The sequence below is a fragment of the Aegilops tauschii genome, chromosome 4, assembly GCF_002575655.3.
Source record: "Aegilops tauschii subsp. strangulata cultivar AL8/78 chromosome 4, Aet v6.0, whole genome shotgun sequence".
Taxonomy (NCBI): domain Eukaryota; kingdom Viridiplantae; phylum Streptophyta; class Magnoliopsida; order Poales; family Poaceae; genus Aegilops; species Aegilops tauschii.
This window is the reverse complement of record NC_053038.3, coordinates 234,885,230-234,906,259: the sequence shown is the minus strand read 5'-3', so window position 1 is coordinate 234,906,259 and position 21,030 is coordinate 234,885,230. Positions and strand designations below refer to the sequence as shown.

General features: G+C 42.6%; 1 pseudogene; it reads right to left on the bottom strand.

The window, feature by feature from the left end:
• Positions 1-6,197: 6,197 nt before the first annotated feature.
• Positions 6,198-7,639, bottom strand: LOC141021428 (cytochrome c biogenesis CcmF C-terminal-like mitochondrial protein; annotated as a pseudogene).
• Between the last annotated feature and the right edge of the window lie 13,391 nt (positions 7,640-21,030).

The following is a 21,030-nucleotide window of genomic DNA, read 5'->3' as shown; positions in this document are numbered from 1 at the left end:
TGATTGGACCGAGGTTCGTGCTGGGAGAGAATAGAAACAAATAACGATGGAGCAAGAAAACGGATGCGCTAACGCGCAACGGCTTTCGTGCAAGTTGCTCAATCCGTTGCTTGTTTGGTTCGAGGTTGAGCTCACCCGCCGCCATACGTCAGTAGTCTTCCTAACTTCTATTCCCTTTTTTAGCTCTAAGGTAAGGTCCTTCAAGAACAACATTGCGGTCGCAACGGGGCTCTGGGTGAATATTGTCCGCCCGTATGAGCCGGGCTGTGAATATTTATAGGTCGGGGTCTTTACTGAAAAACCACAATACTACACTACAACAATTTGAAGAAATCCGCAAGTGACTGTAATTTGAATTCACTAGTCGTGTTGAGTTTTTTTATTTCAATATAAAAAAAATCTGTCAATCCTGATATTCCCACATTTCATTCTGGTCCAGTGTCCATTCCTAAATGAAAGAAATGAGCTTTGCCCCTTCACTCACTTCTGAATGACTCCTTTAGCACTCTCTTTTTTATATCGAAAAATAGAAACAGTTTACCTTTACCATACCTTCCAAGCAAGAGTGTTTTATTGCAAGATTAAGTTATTACTGAACAAAGAGAAATTCTCATTATAAAGGATGAGAGAAATTCGGAAGCACTTTTTTCTTATTCTAGCAGACGGAATTGAATTGGTCTAATTTAGGAATTTCCAATCGATTTTTATCTTACCTAATTCTATCTACGCCCAGGGGGTAGGTATGTCGCAAGCTCTGGGCAGCTATCTTATTCCAAAGAATCTCGCTCCCTAAAAGGTTGCCGATACCATACCTCTATTGAACCCTACTGGATCCAATTCTTTTAGTGTATAGACGAGAGGAACCACATTGACACCATGCTTGTGCTAAGCCATAGCTCCATCAAACTAATCTGGATTTCTTCTTGTTTACGAATAATGGGGCATTTGCCTAACCCTATCAAACCTCTCTGCAACTTCTTCTCTCTGTTCTCAGCAGCCCGAAGGATTTTTCGAGTCTCAAAGTCCTATTAGAACTCCCGCGCTTGCTCCTTTGGAGCCAAATGGATCCGAATTTCGGTAAGATAATACAGGAATCGTATTTGGTTGGGTTCTAACTCTGTTGTTCAGTCTGGCGCGGGTGTGATACCAATGAAGCAGCGAGTAGTTGATAGTCAGGGAAGTAGATTCCTTTAAGGAGAGAAATTCATTGGTTTAGCCGTTAGGCGGAGCTTCTTTACACGCCAGTAGCGGAACAGCCCAGGCAGCTTAACGTGCTCTTGGCACAAAGGTAATAGAAGGGGAGTCTGACGACACCCGGTACTCGGGATCTCCTGCTTGAAGAAGCAAGGAATTTCAATTACTCAGTCGTTGAATAAAATAAACTAGATACCCATGTTTCCAATATTTACTTCTCTTTACTTGCAGGACCTGGCCTAAGCATAAAGTAGATTTGCTGCACAAGCTCAAGTGGAGGAGGAAGCAGGGGTGGTGAACAAAATGTTGGTATGGAAGATCTCTTGCTCCTCCCTGAAGGGTTGTTAGATTACCAAGTAAGGGAGGGAGGTAGGTACCATGGTTTCCTTCTTTTATTGAATACCAGTAACGCGAGTAAACATTTAAGTGAGAAGTTAGGTAAGCGTTGCCAATGGCCAAAGCCTTTACTCTTTACTTCTTGACTATAGTAATAGTCAACAATGTCACTAGATTTCGGCATAAATACTAGCCAGGTACCATTTCCCAAACTTGATTTCCTTTTTATGCACCTGTTTATGCACCTGGGTCATTGTTCACGAACTAAGACGGCTTAGCCGCCTTTCTTTGGGCCGTATGAAGGAAGTACTTCAACGAATGGGTAGGTTGCCAACCCAACATTATAGGCGGGAAGCTCTCCTTTTTCCAAGTATGCTCATTAGACCGATAGGTGAGTAGCTAGTATAGTAGTAGCCAATACTCAAAACCGATAGTAGAAGGGTCGGTGGATGGCCCTTGCGAAAATGGCCACGCCGCATCCCTTCAGTAGCCAATCCTTTTTCTCAATGATGCAGTTCGCTTGGAACATGGCACAAGGTGTGACGTTCCGAGCGGTGGAGGACAACCTGTTTGTTGTTCCAGTTTTCTGCCTTGGCGACTGGCAGAAGCTCATGGAAGAAGGGCCGTGGCTGTTCCGCAACCATGGCGTGTAAAGAAGCCTTACAACGCGATGGCTAACCCGCGATCTGTGGTTCTGAACCAAATTAATGTCTAGTCGCAGATTCATAAGATCCCAGAACTGTTCCGCTTGGAAAACCTAGTGCGGGATCTGGCTAATAAGAAGCAACAATAGAGAATCTCTCCTAGCTCGAGGCTGCGCCTCAGTGCCCTCTGTAAATACTTTCTAGTAAAAAGAACTACCTTTCAAAGCACATACCATTATGGCTAGCTGAAACGAAAGAATGAGAGTACAAGGTATGGGTCTACACTTCTAGCTTCTTGAAAACTCCGCAGATGTAACGTGAACTAAAAAAGGCTTCACAGAGGTTATGATATAGAGGAACTTTGGTAGTTGGTTCCAACCAAGAAGTTTTTCATGTTGTCTTCGAATAAAACAGAGAAGTGGAAACAAGATAGAGGTTGATCATCTTAATAATTAGAGGTTATTATTTCTTAAAATAATTTTATCTACATCTGCGGGTTAATAATTAGAGGTTATTATTATCTGAGGTAATGTATTAATGATAAATTGTATTAAAATAATATTCAACATTGTAAGAGGTTAATAATAAGATGATCGTGATACCGTACATTAAGTTATTGGAACCTCTACCCTTTCTTTCACTTGAATATTGGTGGGTTGTAACATGAACCTATGGATCTCAATGAACAGCTTCGATACCACAAAAGGATGGGCAAGAAAGACAGCAGGTGTTGAGCCAAAGCCCTAGTTCATACACAATCATAATGTTGGTCAACCATCCGAACCGGGATTCCTGTTATTCATACGAAGGAACAAGAAAAGAAGAAGTATGGGATAAATGGTTTTTGAGTTGGGCATGATGAAAGTGGGTACAATGGCATTACTTAGAAGCTATTATGTCCTGTCTTGGCTTTAGCAATAAGCTTGTGCAACTGATTACTCCCTCCATCCCTGGCATCGCCAAGACTAATGGATAAGGTTTTGTCGCATCTTAATCGAACCGCATGCGGAGCTCAGCTCCTAAGAAAATAAGAAGAAATATCTAGTTTTGTTTCATAAGTGGCGAGCCAAGGAATAAGAATACCGCCCCCTTATCTGTATTTCAAAAGCGGATACAGCGCTGCAAGAAATAGAATTATGCATAGATTGACTTGTAAAGAAAGACGAACCGAACAGTGCTAAGCAAAGAAAAACTCCCTTATTTCTATGCTCTATTCAATCTCTACTCATCTGCTTTTAGTTCTACTTTCTGTATATGAAGTCCGAGCTTTTCGAGCTGCACAGTTCTCGCTATGTCATTTCTTGGTTTTTAGTGCATTCACTCAATTCTCTGTGAAGTCCATGGACATGTTGTGGTTCATTGCAGAGAACAGCCATCACATGGATCAAGCTATAAGGAATCACCCGCGAGCGAGAGCAAGTCTCGATTATGGTAGGAATGGAATACACCAATCATAACTCTGGTCTGGTCCCTAGTTCCCTAAGTAGTTAGTGAAACTTCCAGCTGGACTGACTAGATTTAGAGCTTAATGCTCCTATCTTTGAACTAGAATCTTAGCGCTTATTTCATAAAGATAGCTACTTTAATTGATACAAGAATGCCTACTTTGGACAAATAGGATGTACTCCTGCTTGAATGCCAATCCAATCTCTTTCCCAATAAGAATTCCTAATCCCTAACTCCAAGCAAGGCATGATTGTTAGTCAGGATAACCAGCTTACGTACCGCATTAAGAAGTACCGACTATGCTTTTTTCCATACTTTTCTTGCCGTACTTTAGTAAAGCTACCCCATTTTAATAAGATAGTGATTCGAGATATCAGCATTTTCACAGGTCCTTGTCAAGCTGCAGCAGAATCAGATTCGAGTATAGCATCATTCAATTGGAGTTCTGAAATAATCTGGATCCCCTTTGCTATTTTAGCAATCTCTGCTGCTCAGTTTTATCCCTTTCTGAGGTTGAAAAACCATCCATATATGTACGAGTGAGAGATGTCTTCCGTCCCGGAGAACCATCTTCTCTCCCTCCTTAGGAAAAGGAGATGTAGGTAGAGGAGGTAGAAAATAATAGATACCGTCTATTCGATTAACTAGTCATCAAAAAGCAACCTATATCGAGGTCATGTTTGATAGGGTGAACTGGACTATTAGATCCCCGGCTTACCATTAGAAAGAATGCTTAGCCGCCGACGTCAATGTGTTAAGCACATAGGATATATTCGGCGAAAGTCAGTAAGAAGTAGAGTGAATCCTGAAACTCCAGCATTTAGGCCCGGATAGAATGGGTCCTCAAGCTTATAATCATTTGGCCTAACCTTTAAGAAAAGTCAGCATCTTTTCATCCGGGTCATACTAAAGGCAGGTAGACCGAACACGCGACACCTGTACCAATGACGGGTACACTGACGGTGGCTTATTGGTTCCTTCCTCCCTTCCATCCTGAAGTCTTACTTTCCTTGATGCCTTAGTTTACTTGATGCCTGATTTATTCCTCCCTATATTCAATCTCTCGTGCCATATTCTTTTTTGGGTTTGACATTACTTCCCTTTCCTATCTTTTTGCTTTTCTCAAGGATGTAAGATTCTTCAAAATCCCTTTCATAGATCCCTTTGATTCCAGGTTCAGATCCATCTATCTCTTCTCTCCCTTTCTTTGAACCTTTGTTATTCCTTCTCAAATAGGACATGTATGTTTCCCTGGATGAGGGATACTCATCATTATTATGAATAGGTTACTCTATCAAAAACTTTCTAACCAATTCCCTGAATCATTCACTATCATAGTCAGTCTCACCTTCGTCTAGTTGAGGGACACTAACATCACCATCTGCACTGAGAAATATCTGAGATTTCTCAGGGTTCACGTGCATGCCCCGCCACCACGCTCTATCACTGAAATAAATCCAGTTAGATTCACGTACCTTAAGATGTCCAGAATTTGACGACGGTCAAGGCGATATGAATCATGGCATGTTGAAGCTAGAAGGACATTGGTGTCCCATCTTGTATAAAAACACCTTCATACTGGCTCAGGACCTCCCTATCAAATTGATGTTGAAAAAAGAGATGTAGGAGCACATCACTCAATTCACCTATCAATGGTATACAATTCGAATGAGGAATTTGGAGGTTAGTGTCGGCATTATATATCGGGAGATATATAAATTCCTTTAAGATATGCGAAATCACCCCCAGATTGTGTAGAAATTTTAATGTATTCCATAGACGTGGAGTAGAAACATAGTGGATACTGTGACTCAAATCCACATAGAATATTTTATCTACACCCCTTTTACCATCCCAGAACTCCTCGTGGAAACTCACCATTTCATTATAATGAGTTAATCTAGGCGGAAGATTGTTTCTTCTCCATATAAACTCCTGCATTAAGATATTCGCTAATGCTTTCAAAAGTAGTACATCTGTTGAAAGGGATGGGGCAGCCATACAAGGCCAATCACCAGCATTGATGAGTGGGCGCCTGGCACAACAATACCCAAGCTCATCTTGCCTTTCAAGAGTGAAATGTTCCTGCATATTCATACCTTTCCCACCATATTTATAGGCATTGTATACCAATTTGGGATGAAATGAAGAATAACCTTCGTGTATATGTGACACCATGGTATCGATTGATACGGGTAAGATGCCCCGCTCCCTCCACATATCATTCAAATTATAGAGTCTCTTGACCTCATTAATCAATTGAAGTTTCCAAAAACTACCATGAAATCTCCTAAGAAAAGTGACGTCGTGATTACTTCTAGATCCAATGAAAACGTTCGAGATAATACAAAAAGTGGTCATCATTTCTTCCTCTTGGTAAGTTGGCTGGTTTCTTCCCATTCTTTCTTCTTTCCACCAATCTAATGGTTTAATTCTCCCATCGAGAGGTTATGATACTAGCAAGATTCCTATTCTTCTCCTCTCGATCCTACCTTGGGTTATGTTTGACAGGGATGGTCAGTGAACTTCTATTGGTTTGAAAGGAGGATAGAGATCCATTCGGGAAGGCTCGAAAGGTTAATCGATATCAAAGGTTGACCCTCGACACGCCGCAACCACTATTTTTACTCCTTTTATGCAATTATGAACGAAACTTTCTCGATTCCAATGCAACTTATCCTTTTGGAGTTGACGTAACAAACTACGCGAGCCTCCTGATGAAGCCAATAGAAATCCTATCCGAATACTAAAAATAAAAGGCAATTTCATTATTTTGGTATACCAGCCGCCAGTTCTGGAACTTCCAGTTCCAATCGGAGCGTATAGATCTGTAAATGGATTTGTATGTATAACCACTTCAGTCGTGCTCCTCGTTTCTCGAATGGAAATAAATATCTTCTTTCTGCGAACATGCTAAACCAGAAATTCTTATGTTCGTGATTCTTCATCCACCGATGCAGAAAATCTTCCAGTTTTCCCTTCTCATATGAGGCAGGAAATTTATGGGCAACAGGTCGGCACGAAGTGATTCATCATGTTCAAACATGAACCTTTCGCTCATTGGGGATGGTTTATAAATCATCAAATTCCCACAAATGGAATGAGAAGTGGGTCCATGTAAATGATCGAGACCTCGCAAACAACAACATTCCTTCCCCATATGGAGTTCGGGACCCAAGGGCAATCGTTGAGTGAACTGTATCTTATTCGTATTAGTTGACCTAAGCCGCACCATTATTGCAGGGGTGGGGCTCGGCCTCCGAACTGTACGTGGGACGAGTTTCTGCCTCATACAGCTCGGGCCGAAGACCGGGGAAGTTGAGGAGAGATGGGGAGACCCAACTTCTGCCGGTCGGGACGGACAGGAAAAGGGGCGGGGATAAGCTTGTGAAGAAGCAAGCTTATTGCTCCACCCCCCAAAAACAAACCGACCCAGCAAGAAAACGTATGTGCAGGCGCAAGAAAGCGCTCATCCCTTGCTTGCTGCTTCGCGTTCTTTCTATTCCATCCCAGTCCATTTCGGGATAGGCGGCTAATATAATATGTGCAGTAGTCGTCATCTGACCAATTGGCTCGGACACCAGACCACTTGTGCCCGCCCATTCTGTCTCGCCCTAAATGGAATGGCTCTCTTAGTTACGATGTACCCCGACCCGAGTCCCCACGTTCGCTTTTATCCGCCCGCAACCCGACCAACACTACATTAGTGCCGTCCCCCCATTCTATGCTGACCCGGACCGGGGCTCGCTTTTTGGGAATCCCGTTCCCACCACGCTCACGGCCCGGCTGGACTGCCAGCGGTAGTGGGAATTCTCCCGTTCCCTGGTCAAAAAAGGGTTGGTTGGATGCGGGATCTACTCCACGAGGAGCGGTACGGACGTAGATGATATCATCACGACCTTTCTTTGCGTACCGCTAGGGATGCTTAACGCCACTTTGCCAACTGGCATTACCTGCGCTTTCGTGTCTCTCAGTGTGGCCAGCACTAGGTGTTTCCGAGCAGCGAGGCTTACACCCATTCGCATTAATTCGTCCAAAGTTCCTTACCCTTATGCACGAATTTTGGAATAAGCCATCTTCCTATCAAGGTTAAGGAGTCAACTAAGCATCTCAGCGGCGGGATTGAATACCCGGATCAAATTAGAGTTCACGCCGCCTGCGCTGAACAAATAGAATAGGAGGCGTTGGCGACAGGTCGCACATAAGCCATCGGGTCGCACGACAGAAGAACACCCAACATAAAGATGCACACTCCTCCATGTGAAATAGAAAGATTCATCTTCACTTTTTTATAGTAGTCGTGACTAACAACCATCAGCAGTCGGCTCGTTGGTAAGGCGAGAGCTTCAAACCCGCTTTCTGGTGGCACACCCCCCAAACAAGCACCACCCGATGAGGGGGCGGGGGCGGGGAAAGCTACAGGCCCAAAACCTTCGACCCTTCTTTCTATATGGGGGTGCCTGGGGCACCTCATCTTGTCATTTTGTTGCTCATTCCCCTTAGGCCGAAGTGTTTGGCCTTTACTTCGGAGCGCCCGCTCACGCTTCGCTGACCTATCGCGTGGTAAAGAGAAGAGAGTACAAAAGAATTGTAAACAGAGCAGACCGTAGAAAGATTCTAAATATGACAAGTCCCCCATGGATTCGATAATAAGGAAATGAAGAACGGGAACGAAACGAAATAAAGCATTTCTAGCGGATGAGCTTCTCTCCATTTTGTCTAGTAATAGAATAGGGCGGCTTGCTTTCACCAACACTCCACTTTTTGCTCGGTCCATGGAGCGTATGAATTTCCTTAAATGTAGATAGACCAAAAAAGGGAATAAAGGGATAGGAATAGGAATAATAGTACCATTGGAAGAAGACGCACCAGTGGGAACATCTCTACTGACGAACCATTTCAATAGTACGGGTGCTGCTGTGCCACAGGGCATGACCATGGAAGTAACGAAAAAGAAGAAGTTCTGTAGTTGGACCATCTGCTCTATCCGTTTTATTTGAGCTTCTCCAGAGAAGATGAGACACTAAACATGAAAGTGTTCACAACGCATACCAAAAAAGGGTACCTATGTTGCCGACCATTAATGACTAGTTCAAAGACCAGGAGCAGGGGAAGAAAAAATGAGCTGCCCCCCGATTACCAAGAGGAGATCCATGGAAAAAGCATATTGAAAATATTAGTTATGAGCTTCTAAATATGCCTGAATTAAAAGCCATGTCGGATGAGCAAGATATGCGGAAGATGGGAGGGCTTGCCTCCTCCTTTCCTTTGACCTATGCCATGATGCTCATGGGCAGCTTATCTCTTATTGGATTTCCTTTTCTAACATGATTTTATTCTAAAGATGTGATCTTAGAGCTCGCTTACACAAAGTATACCATCAGTGGGAACTTTCCTTTCTGGTTGGGAAGTGTCTCTGTCCTTTTCACTTCTTATTACTCCTTTCGTTTACTATTTCTAACATTTCTAGTACCAACTAATTCATTCGGGCGAGACAGATTACGATGTCATGATGCGCCCATTCCTATGGCCATTCCTTTAATACTTTTGGCTCTCGAGAGTCTCTTTGTAGGATACTTGGCCAAAGTGTGACCTGTTAGCCCATAAGTCAGTACTATGATTAAGCGGTTGTTGCTCACCCGATACGATCGTACGAGGTCACAATTTACCCGACACGATCATCCGGGGTGAACAAGAACTGGGGATCGGATGCGGGCGAAATTCCCGCCAATGGCTGAGATGTTCAGTTGACTCCCTCCCCCTTTGTGGAGATCTGGACCCCTACGAGTGAGCAGAAAAGGGAGGAGGAAAGAGGCCCTAGTCAACCGTCATAATAAGTGAACAAGTGTAAGCTTTGCTGCCCGACAGTATGGAGTACTGACCACACCGAGGGACAGGCCCTGAAGCGAAGGACAGGAACGAGCGGAATCAATGTGTTCCAATTTCTGGCCTTGCACCGACCATCCAACGGACCATGGACTAAACGGCCACTGCCTGAAACGAATATCCTATTTCCAGTGGACCGCTGCCCTCCACAAGGTACATCTTGCGCCTATGGGCCACTATAACTGTCCAAGAAGACACTATAAAAAGGAAGGATAAACAAACCTACCCGGTGGACTGTCGAGCTACAAGTCCTATGACACAGGAGCGGGATTCTCTAAAAAGCCAAGGTCTTAGGTGGCCAAGAGGGCCCACTTGGAGACTTGGGATCCCAGTAGGAAATGTGAAGGTTGTTTAAAGCCGGCCGATAGGCGAAAGAGAATCCAAAAGTTTTGTTCTGATCTGAGTAGGCTCAACATAGGGAATACCCTAACCCTGGTAACCGGGGCATATAAATCCTCTTATGGCATTCACCCAAGCATACAGAGACAGATGGAATGAAAGAAAGAAAAAGTAGCTCCGCAGCTCGCCGAGAAGAAGAAAGACCCGCCGCTAACGATTTGGAAATCCTTGGTGGACTGGGCCTGAAAGACAAGTGTGTGTGGATTTCCACATCCTCGTCTTTAGTTTAAAACACAACTCTTCTCTTTCTCGGTCAAATGACTTGCGATAGTCTACCTTGAGTAGGACCATAGGGATCTTATGTTTGTGGCGAAAGATAAGTGGTTCTGTCATAACCAAGAAAGTTTCTATGAGTGAGCGACCCTTGATAAACACCGATTGATACGTGTCAATGTCAATAAGTGGATGAGTGTTGTTAAAGACAATGTTTGTTCCTCTTCTTTGAAACGATTTTCATGAATCTTGAGATGATACTGATTGGCCTGAAATCCTCGACGGTGTTGGCATCTTTTTTCTTTGGGAGGAGAGTGATGGATGCCTGGGTTAGCCTCCAAACATAAAGGCCATTGCTATGAAAGAGCTGCAAGAGAGAAAGCAGTTGCGGGTGGATGATGTCCCAGAAAGCTTGGATTACACAGATTCTACCAGAGGATGTTGAGATGCTCCCATTGCAACTCACTGAGGGAGAAGAACTGGAGAGCTCAGCTAGAGCTGGAGGAGGTGGTAGTACCTATTCCCTACTGGTACCAGTGGTGGCCTAATCACTTCAAATTGGAGGGACTATTGGGCCAAATTCCCATAATGTAGAAAAGGTTTTCTTTTCTGATATATCGGAGGTTTTGTGTGCAGAGGCCGCCGGGTTGAAGTTGGATGTTGCTTTTGTAGTTCCTAGTGAAGGATGATGCTGGGTCTATGATGCATTTTATTTGGATTTTGGCTGATTGTTTTCGATGAAGCCACAAATACTACTCTTGTCTGAGACCTGTTGGCTTCATCCAGAGGGATATGTGTTCTAGGGTGCCAAAGTACTCTTCTCCTGAAGAACTCTCTTTGGGACAAGGGCATCATCAAACCAAAGAAATCAGAAGAAGAAGCAGTCAGTAATGTAATGCGAGACAAGTGTCATGTAGCAAGGTGCCCGGAATCTATCGTATATCGTATATAGGGATTATGGATTGCGATTTCCTTTTGGGGATCAGGCCGATTTGATGACAGGAATTTCCTTGTATGTTGCAGCCTAAGATTGGGATTGGCCTACTCTTCTTCTATAACCGGGATCTTACGACTCTCGTCCTTAATAAGTTGGCACCTCGCATCCTTCCAAAACCTAATCCTCTTATTCTCTAGCTAGAGTTGGGCTCCTTAAGAAGATATGATACTTCTACTTTTGACACCCTTTTTTTTCCTATTTTAAAACTCAAATTGATAAAGCCACCTAGCGAGTAGGAATAGTTTCAAGTTTCTGGTATGTTTTCTTTTGAGAATCAAACCTCTAATGGGTTTTTGCTACTAGGAGAAGGGAATGGCCATGTTGATGGGGTCTATCTAAATAGAGAGGAACCTACAGGGCTGATTACTCGATCACTCCATTGTGATGACAATCACACCCATATTCTTTATTATTTCTAAATATAGATAACTGCTATCTCCCGGCATAAGAAGGAGTGACCCTAACGACAGCCCCTATAATAGTAGACAACATGTTTTAAATCGGACTAGACTGAACGAAGAAAGATCTTTCCACACAAGAGTGGAAGGGATCCTTTAGAAATAGTTCTTAGCTCCAATCAAGCTTGCTCTGCTGTCTAGGATCATTAGTGCTATAGTGGAGACACTTTTCTCAAATAAGAATGGTGGTCACATTCCCTTTCTGGAGGTAGTCATTGAGGATCTCAAAAACAGGGATCGCAAAAACGTGTCAATAATGACAACGCTGGGCGAAAAGGCTAAAGAAGAAAAACCTGTAGATTTGAATGCCACTTCCTTTTCTAAGATAGCTAGATTTGGATGTCCATTCCATAAGGTATAGCTGCACCTGACACTGAGTAGAAGTTACTAGCAGGATAGACAGGAAGCTCTGAAGGATGTACAATGCTTGGAGGGACAGAAGTTTCAAGAGAAATGGTCTCTTTTGATGGGCATTTGTAGATGATGGTTGATACTGAAAACAATGCCTTCTTGACAGCTCTAGCATCACCAGTTATCTATTAAGCATAAAGATACATTCAAGATAATAATTAGCAGAATATAAGAAACAAAGAATAGATATTGAATAAAGAAAAAAAAAGAGCAGAGCCTCATAACCGTCCTAATAGAGATAATACCACGTTCGTCTTGTTCTTTACGCCGATCCAACTCGTGCTTTCTAGGATGGATTTCACACGGAATCAAGGGAGGTGCGGGATACGACCCATATCACATTCCTGTGCCATAGCTTGCAAAATCAAATAAATCTATCAAAGCTAGGGTGCCAGGCCTATAATAATCAGAAGAACAATCCACACTAATCTAACCGTAAAGAAATGGCGGCTCTAACATAGATTTTTCTAAATATGTCATGTTGTTGAAAAATCCTGTGGTAGCATGGGATGATCGGCACTTTAGTTTTAGTTATTGATTTACGCATCATGCATTAACTAATATTTATGGGGTTGTAGACTTTGCTAAAGCATGCACATAAACAGATGAATGAGAGATTACAAGGCAAGGTGATACAGATCTGGGGGTTGACTCAGAACTTGTACATAGGTCAGCTCACTAATGCTTAATAACCAATAAATAGTCAATCAAGAGATATGCACCAGCAACCAACATTATACTGAAATAGTGTATTAGGCGGCAAACGGCACAAAAGAGTTTAGTCGATAGATTCTCTACAACAGGTAGGGATTGGGGGTTGTATGCTCTTTTATATAAACAAAGTAGGCTTGTGATTGTCCGCATCCATCACTCAATCAAAGAAATGGTTTACTTATCTTCTTCTAAAGGATGGAATTGCTAGATTGTCACTAATATCAATGGAGGAAGAAGCTAGTCCCACTTAAATTCGAAAAGAACACCTCTATTGTGACAGAAGATTCCTTGCCCACAGCATCTCACTTATTGATTGTGACATAGCTCTCTATCTCCGCTCATAAGAAGATAGTGTTTCATTCACTTGCTCTAGAAACCATAGGAGCTACTATTCCCAAGTTTATTAATAATGGGCACTCACTGGATTCAGGCTTCCACCGTTCTAGCTTCTCTTCATAGTTCACGAGAATGTATCGAGCATGTTTATCCGGATAAGGAGGCTTTACATAATTGCTATGATTGCCAAGTCAAAAAAGAACTGGCATGAAAGTGAAAGTGGAAAGAGAAGGGAGCGTGCTTTGTTTCAAGAATTAGGTGCCCTTATTAAGGAAATCTAGTATAAAAGGAGAAATTGGGCCTATTTATAACTTTTGGTACCTAACCACCTGAACTGGGAATAATGGCTAAAGATTGAAGGTTCTAAGCCATGTATCAGAGCCGGTTATTTGAGTATCGATGCTGTTGGAGTCCAGCTTCCGACCAATCCACTTCACTTCGGAGGACATAACAACTTAAGAAGAAATCGAGATCAGGCCCGTGGAAAGCACACACACACGCCCGGGGAATGAATCCACTTTTTCATTCTCAATATTAAGGGGGGCTTCTCCGATCGATTGCTTTCACTATTATTGCCCAGATTGGCGAAATGACCTTTCGTCTTGCTTCCGTAAAATAATAAAATGTGCTTTTGCCAGAAGAAGAAAAAAGAAGATAGCTCAGTAAATGGCATTCAAGTAAAGTCGAGAAAGAGGCCTTGCTTTCGCACAGGAAGGAAAGAATTGATTCGGGTAAGTAAGCCCTATTGGGGGATTAAGGGCTCGAGTACGATTAGAGCGCCCTTTTTTTCTGCTGCGCAGGCTGACCATTTTAAATAGGGGGAAACAGGAGACTGTAGAAGAAGAATATGGCTAGTCTACTGCTACTATTTGATTGGCAATCCTTAGACTATGGGGATGAAGCAAAGGAGCATAACCTACCTGCAACTATGCTTTAAAGCAAAGAACTCTATCGAAATTCTCATTCCAGTCTGAGGGGATATCTGAAGCTACCGATCCGGGATCTCACTCAAATCCAAACCTAGCACTTTTGTATTTATTGCTTCTCCTTTTAGAAGGTCCGTAGCCAAGTAGAAGAGAAGAAAAGAGATTTCCTTACCTGCATGCCAGCTTTCATTCCTACTTTTGATGAAAGAAAGGTCAGTTGCTGCCGACAAGTCGACTAAACTTTCACAACCGTCACCTATCTTTAAGCACCTTCTAGGCCGCTTCCCAACCTAATGCATTCAAGTCTGCCTTCGGTACTGGTACTTCGGAATCAAGGGCCCAACAAACGATATCAGGAGTCTTTGGCTGAAGAACTCGCGGATAAGAAGGTTATTCCATAACTATATAAAATCCATAGTCACGCTCAGCATGCGAAAGCTTGTAAAAATGACATCCCCTGCGAAAACCAATAGGATTTGTTGGGCCATTGAACACTAGTTTCTGGTTTCTCAAGACCTTGAGGCAAGGGCAGTTACGCAACATTTTCTCAATATTGAATGTGCATTTTTCCCGCATTTTTTTGATTCCACTTCTGTATCAGAAATTAGTGTCAAGGGATGGAGTTCCTGTTTCGTTAACTAAGTCTCGCGTTGTTTGCTTGAGGAAGGGACGGCCGTAGCTAAATTTCCATTGCTAATCTTACATGTTCCCACGAACAATAAAGAAAATAAGAAAAGGCTATTCCTTAGACACAGAGGTGGGATTAAGGCGTCATGCGGAACTCCAACAACATAGACCAGATGACTTATTTATTGAAAATAGGTTTAGGAGCCTGATCCTGAAGCTGAGCAATCATGGGCGCAATCCACATCGAGTGGAACTACTGTAACTATATCTGTGGAAGGAAGGTGGAACCTTCACCGAATCATAGTTAGGTGGCACCCATTCCTCAGTGCGCCGACGTCACACTGCTGCTTCAATAGCTAGCGGGTAATAATCAGAAAGTGAATCATCAACCACTCATTTAGAAGCCGCTCATGCAACAACGTTTAAGTAAATCCTTCAGCCCTTATTTTCTTTAGTCTAGCTATTGGAGGAAATGCGCCTTGAACACATTACGTATACTAGCTGAGCTTTGTCCCTAATCGTGGCTAGTTGTTATTAGTTTCGATCAAATTTCCCCCCAGCCGACAATGCCTCAGCTTCTCAAAATCTAGGAAGCTCTGAAAAAAGTCATCATTATGAAAGGATACTAGCGCTACTAATAAGGGAAGCTACTTTTTTCTAAGAAAGGAATAAAGAAGAAAACTAAAGAAAGAGATCTTAAGTGGGCCCCGCGAGTAGTTTGTCTTGTTTCAGTCCGTATAAGAAGATACTTTCAGGGTTGCCCAAGAAGGGACGGGCCTATCTATTGGTGGTACTAGTTTCGTGGGAGGGGCAGAATTTCGGTGCCGTCAACATGGGTCCGGCTATCAATCACAAGGGTCTAGATACGGGTCTCGAAATGAAAAGTATGCTACATATTGCTCAGCTCCAGTTCCCTCTGCTTACACCTGGTTAATTCGTTGATCGCCCCTTTTATTTCTGATTTTCAAAAGGGCCCGCTATCGTCTCTGCTGACGAAGAATTAATCTCTGTCTCTGTTATCCTCGTACCTGCTGATCTCTTCGACTGATAGAGTCTATGCTATTGGTGAAGCTGGTTCTACCTCAACAACAGGATCTGCAAATGGATTTTCAACTAACAGCCTCTGCTTCAATTTGTGATGAAAGGTCGACTAGTTTTCACCGAATCTTCAATTACACACCGGTAACTTTTTTCCATTTCCGAGGTCCAGAGGGGAAGATGAAGTACAACCTAGTTCAGAGAGTCACAATTGAATCCAGGTTAATTCAGCAGCAGCTAGAGCAATACACCGATATTGATTTGATTCTCCGCTACCCACCAAGGTAGAAGACTGCTTGATCCGCAAAAGAACTATGCTTTATTTGCTTATAGAAAAAAGTATACGCTTTTTCAGGGAAAGATAGATGGAATTGGGCATTCAGCAGTTTGAAGAGGTAGCCTTTTTCAGTAGCAGTCTTGTAAGCAAGCGCCGTACGTTCAATCTATACTGGCGAGAGTCTTTCCTCTTATAAAGCCTGAGCGCGTTGCATGACTTAATGCCAGCTCTTTATCATACATCTTCTGTAGAACCAATAAATATAAGGGATATGTGTTAGCACATCTTGTTCGTGCTCTGCACCATGTTTTTCCTGTATACTGGCAGCTAGCATCCCATCAGTAACCTACGGGCGAGATTTCTTGAGGGGGGCTGGCCATGGTTTTTTAACCCACCCTTTCATTCACTTAAGTCCCAAAGCAGAAAAGGTTTGCAATCCATATACTGGAATTTCGTTCCACCGAAGTACAAGGACTAAACTGGTCGACTCCACCGCAGGGTGCGAGATGTTGAGCTTCCTCGACACCTACTCTGGGTATCAGCAAGTCTATATGGCTGAGGAAGACAAAGAAAAAACTAGTTTTATCGCCCCTTCCTTCTGCTACAAGCGGATGCCCTTCGGTTTGATAAATGCCGGCGCCACATTTAAGCGCCTAATGAGCCTCATCCTCAGGTCTCAGTTGGGTCGTAATGCAGAAGTGTACGTTGACGACGCCGTCATCAAAAGCCGCTTGGCAGGGACTCACCCCAAAAACACCTCTTTTTTTGCATCTGCTGAGCAGAACCAATTACCAGATCCTACTTCTAAGCTCTATGCTCTACTTCGGCCTTGCTCTCACTTATGGGTAGGAAGGACAATAAGCAGGAATTCATGTTGGCTAACTATTCTATCCAGGCGGAAGTTGTTTTCATAGGAAAGACGGAAGGTTTTGCGCGTTGGTTGTATCAAATTTCCCTTTCTAATAGCATACACAAATAGATAAGAAAGTTATGACGATGATAAGGTAAATGAAAACCTTTGATTTATCTTACCATCAGTTCTGTCTTATCTCTGTGCCTCCTCTAGCCATTTCATAATTGGATATCGTCATTCAAATCTGTTATGACAACTGTTTGGTAAGCAGGGATTCGAATCAAACAATAAATACCAACTCTAAGTGTGATGGATAGTACCTGGTGCCTAATTTCATGGTATCTTTCTTGGCGCCTACCACAGGAAAACCCCTCCTTCTTTTGGGAGGAAATCAAATGAGTAAAGGTTTCTGCCGTCTCCCCTCAAGGAACCACTCACTACTCAACTTGAAACCACAGACCTACCTCCTGCTTTTGACTTTCTTCTTTGTCCCAATTCATATCGAGAATGTCTTTCTCCATCTATAGATAGAGAGAATATAGGATAGGGGCACTCAAAGCAAATAGGATTTTGTATCTAATACTAATAGGTACTAACCGCATTCAAGATTGACTTGACCTCTTATTTTGGATAGGCAGAAATGCTTACGCCCTAGGGGTTTAAAGGGCCCACTCCCATTGGTTGACTCATCAGGCTCACTACCTTTTGGAGCTCATCCAATAGTCAGTCTACTTAATCATAATCATAATCAATACGTTGCTATTGCTGTCTATCGCCATACCCACAAGAGGGTAATTTATCCAACTCCCATTGGTTTTCTCATTTCCCAGTAGGTCACCTTGGGCCAGCTGCTGACTTTCTAGAAAGAGACAAGGAAGTCGATTCAACATAAGGGAAGAAAGCATATTTTAGGTTTGCTCCTTCCATGTCTAGTAGGAGTGCGTGCTTCTTATTGCCTTTTGAGCAGTAGTTGTATACATTCGTCACTCATTCTAATTAATTATCTTTCTCCCTACCCAAATACCAAGGGAGGTTTATGAGTCGTATCCTCCTTACGAGATAGCGGAAGTAGCATTAGCGGGAAAAGTAAGCTCCTTTTCAAGCCTTCTCTTTCGTAACCTTTGATTAGTTCCTTCGATGCCCTTAGCAAGAATGATGTAGGAGCAAGAAAGTCTATTTCCTCCGCCTTTCAAGAATCTCGCTATTCAAATAGCACAGTATAAAATGCAATCCATAAGTCATGCTGGTCAATCAATGACAATGATAAGCTCTATAAAAAAAGAGTCTATTGCTCTTCGACACGCTTTATATCTACTTCAGTCATGCTTTATTGGAGTTATCTGACGCCAAGGAGGAAGGAATAGAGATTAGGATCCTAGCCTTGTTCCGTTTGAAGTTCCTAAGAGAGGTTACAAAAGAAAGGGATGCTCAAACCAAGGATTTGGAGTCTTATTAGTGCATCAATCTACAGAAAGGTAGGGGGCATACCTGTGTGAAAATGGAGTGTAAAGCATATTCTAGATATTTCACTTCGAATTTCTTCCTCTTAAAAGAGTCAAGTCCGCAGGGTTCCCTAAATTCCCCAGGAATCAAGTGGGACTGGGAGATCGTTGTTCATTCGGTGGTTGGCCCTCCCCCTAATAAATACCTACCAAAAATTGGGCCAGTTAGTTCAAGTGGTACCAAATCACAAAGAACAGTTGAGTTTTCTAATTCATCTATTATTCTATTTTTTGCATTTCTAGAATAGCGTTGGAGCCGGGACACACATTTCTGCCCGAGTTCCAACAGCAAACCAAATATGTTATCATGGAAAACGAGTTTCGCCAACACAGAAGAGTTTGTGTGCTTTTTATTTTCACATGAGTTTCAGGGGCTCATATCAATCCGAACATAAAAATATTTCTTTATACTAATATTTTACCAGTAGATATTGAATAATATTGGTTAATAAAATGGAATCTTTTTCCGTTATTTTATTTAGAATATTAAAGACCTATAATTAATTTATTTTTATTTCTTTATACTATCAATATGCTTTTCCTGTTGTCTTCGAATATAGCTGGTGGTATTGAATAATCTCATTAGTGCCTACTAAAGTTCCAATTTGGATTTGCCAGCTACTTGGTTCATGGCTTTAATTTGAGCCGCGGATCCTACTCTAGAAACAGAAATGCCCACATTAATAGCGGGTCGAATTCCGGCATTGAATAGATCCGCAGATAAGAATATTTGTCCATCTGTAATGGAGATTACATTAGTAGGAATATAGGCGGAAATGTCTCCAGATTGAGTCTCAACTATTGGTAAAGCGGTCATACTTCCTTGGCCTAAAAGAGAATTTAATTTAGCGGCTCTTTCTAAAAGGCGTGAATGCAAATAAAAAACATCCCCTAGATAAGCCTCACGGCCGGGAGGTCTTCTTAATAGAAGGGACATTTGGTGATAAGCTTGTGCCTGTTTGGAGAGATCATCAAAAATTATTAAAGTATGCCGTTCGCGGTACATAAAATACTCAGCCAGGGCTGCTCCCGTATAAGGAGCGAGGTATTGTAATGTAGCAGGTGAATCCGCCATTTCAGCTACTACAATAGTGTATTCCATGGCCCCCTCCTCATGGAAAGTAGTTACTACTTGAGCTACGGAGGATGGTCTTTGACCGATAGCTACATAAACACATATTACACCTTGCCCTTTTTGATTGAGAATTGTATCTGTGGCTACTGCTGTTTTGCCAGTCTCTCTGTCCCCAATAATGAACTCTCGCTGACCGCACCCTATAGGGATCATCGAATCGATAGCAATAAGCCCTGTTTGAAGAGGTTCGTATACGAAACGCCTGGAAATTCTACTTGGAGCAGGAGATTCGGAAGCTACAATTTCACCACTCCCATCAATAGGTTTAGCCAGAGCATTTATAACACGACCCAAGTTATATACGCTCACGGGTATCTGAGCAATTCTTCCTGTTGCTTTTACAAAACTTCCCTCTTGATGCTAAACCATAGCTCTAACTGAGTCAAATTCCACAATTTTTAGGAACGATATGTTTTTTCAATTTTCCACTGTGAAAGCTTCTCTCAATCCCTCCCCAGTCCTTTCTTTCCTGGGCACAGGCTTTCTTGGTTGACCGCCCACATTCATTCATTGTTCGTTCTGCTGTGGAATCAAACCACAGAGCTAGCGCAATTGGGATTAAAAGCCCCATGCGCGAAACTAAAGAGGATTTTCAGTCCTCTGCTCTACCAGCCAGAACCTAGAAGGACACTTCACACCCGATTTGACACAGCTAGACTGGAAACACTACTTGTCAAGAGCACAGACCCCAGTATAGAATACTTTTTTGAGTATGTTGGTAAGGTCCGGTCATCCGCTTCTGTGCTTGCATTTCTGCGTAACTAGGGGTGCAAGTCCAGTACATCGTACTTTCATAATTGAATCAAAAGCGTTGATACGTGAAAAATCTCTATATACGATATTTATGACAAAGAATGTTGTTCTTTCAACATGATTCCTCAACAATTTTTTCATTGTAACTGAATCTCCGTTCTCTCCGTTCCACTTTGATTTTCGACTAATAATTACCATGATGAATTTCTCTTACTGCTTGGTTCCGCATTGGATTTTGGAAACTTTTGTTTAGAAAGTGGTGTCACGATCGTGCGGATCAAATGGATGGTTCAGGAAAGTCTAGTGAAGCGGCACGGTCTAATCATATAGATGACCATAGTGGTATGGTTCCATAGAAAACTACTGGAGGCCATTACCGCCACCGAAATGGTTTCCATGCTCTATTGGATGATTTGACGATATCGCAGTATCAAGCTAGAACGGTTTCAATTTGTAGGACGGGAAAGAAACCTCATCCTTTGGTGCACACTAACCGATGAAGCTCAACCCTCTCTCGAACTGAGCAATTTCCGCTTTTTCGAACAAAAAGTTCGAGTAGTTCAGTGAAAAAACGGTCAAGCTTTCTTCCATCCTTCCTAGCTTCTCGAGCTTGCACCCGCTCGATGCCTTTTTATTGTTCGTTCTGAGGTGGATTCAAACCACTCTCTCCGTTTGGATTTCGAGTCCAAAAGGCCCAGCGAAAGAGGATTTTCAATCCTATGCCCGCTGCCAGCCAGAACGGGATTTTCCACTTCACACCCACACAATCGGGATTTGATGAAATAGCTACATTTTTTATTATTTGATTCGGATACTGTCAATCTACTGTCCATCTTTCTCTTTAGTTTTCTCCTTTCTTTCTCCTCAACCTATCTCCATTGGATG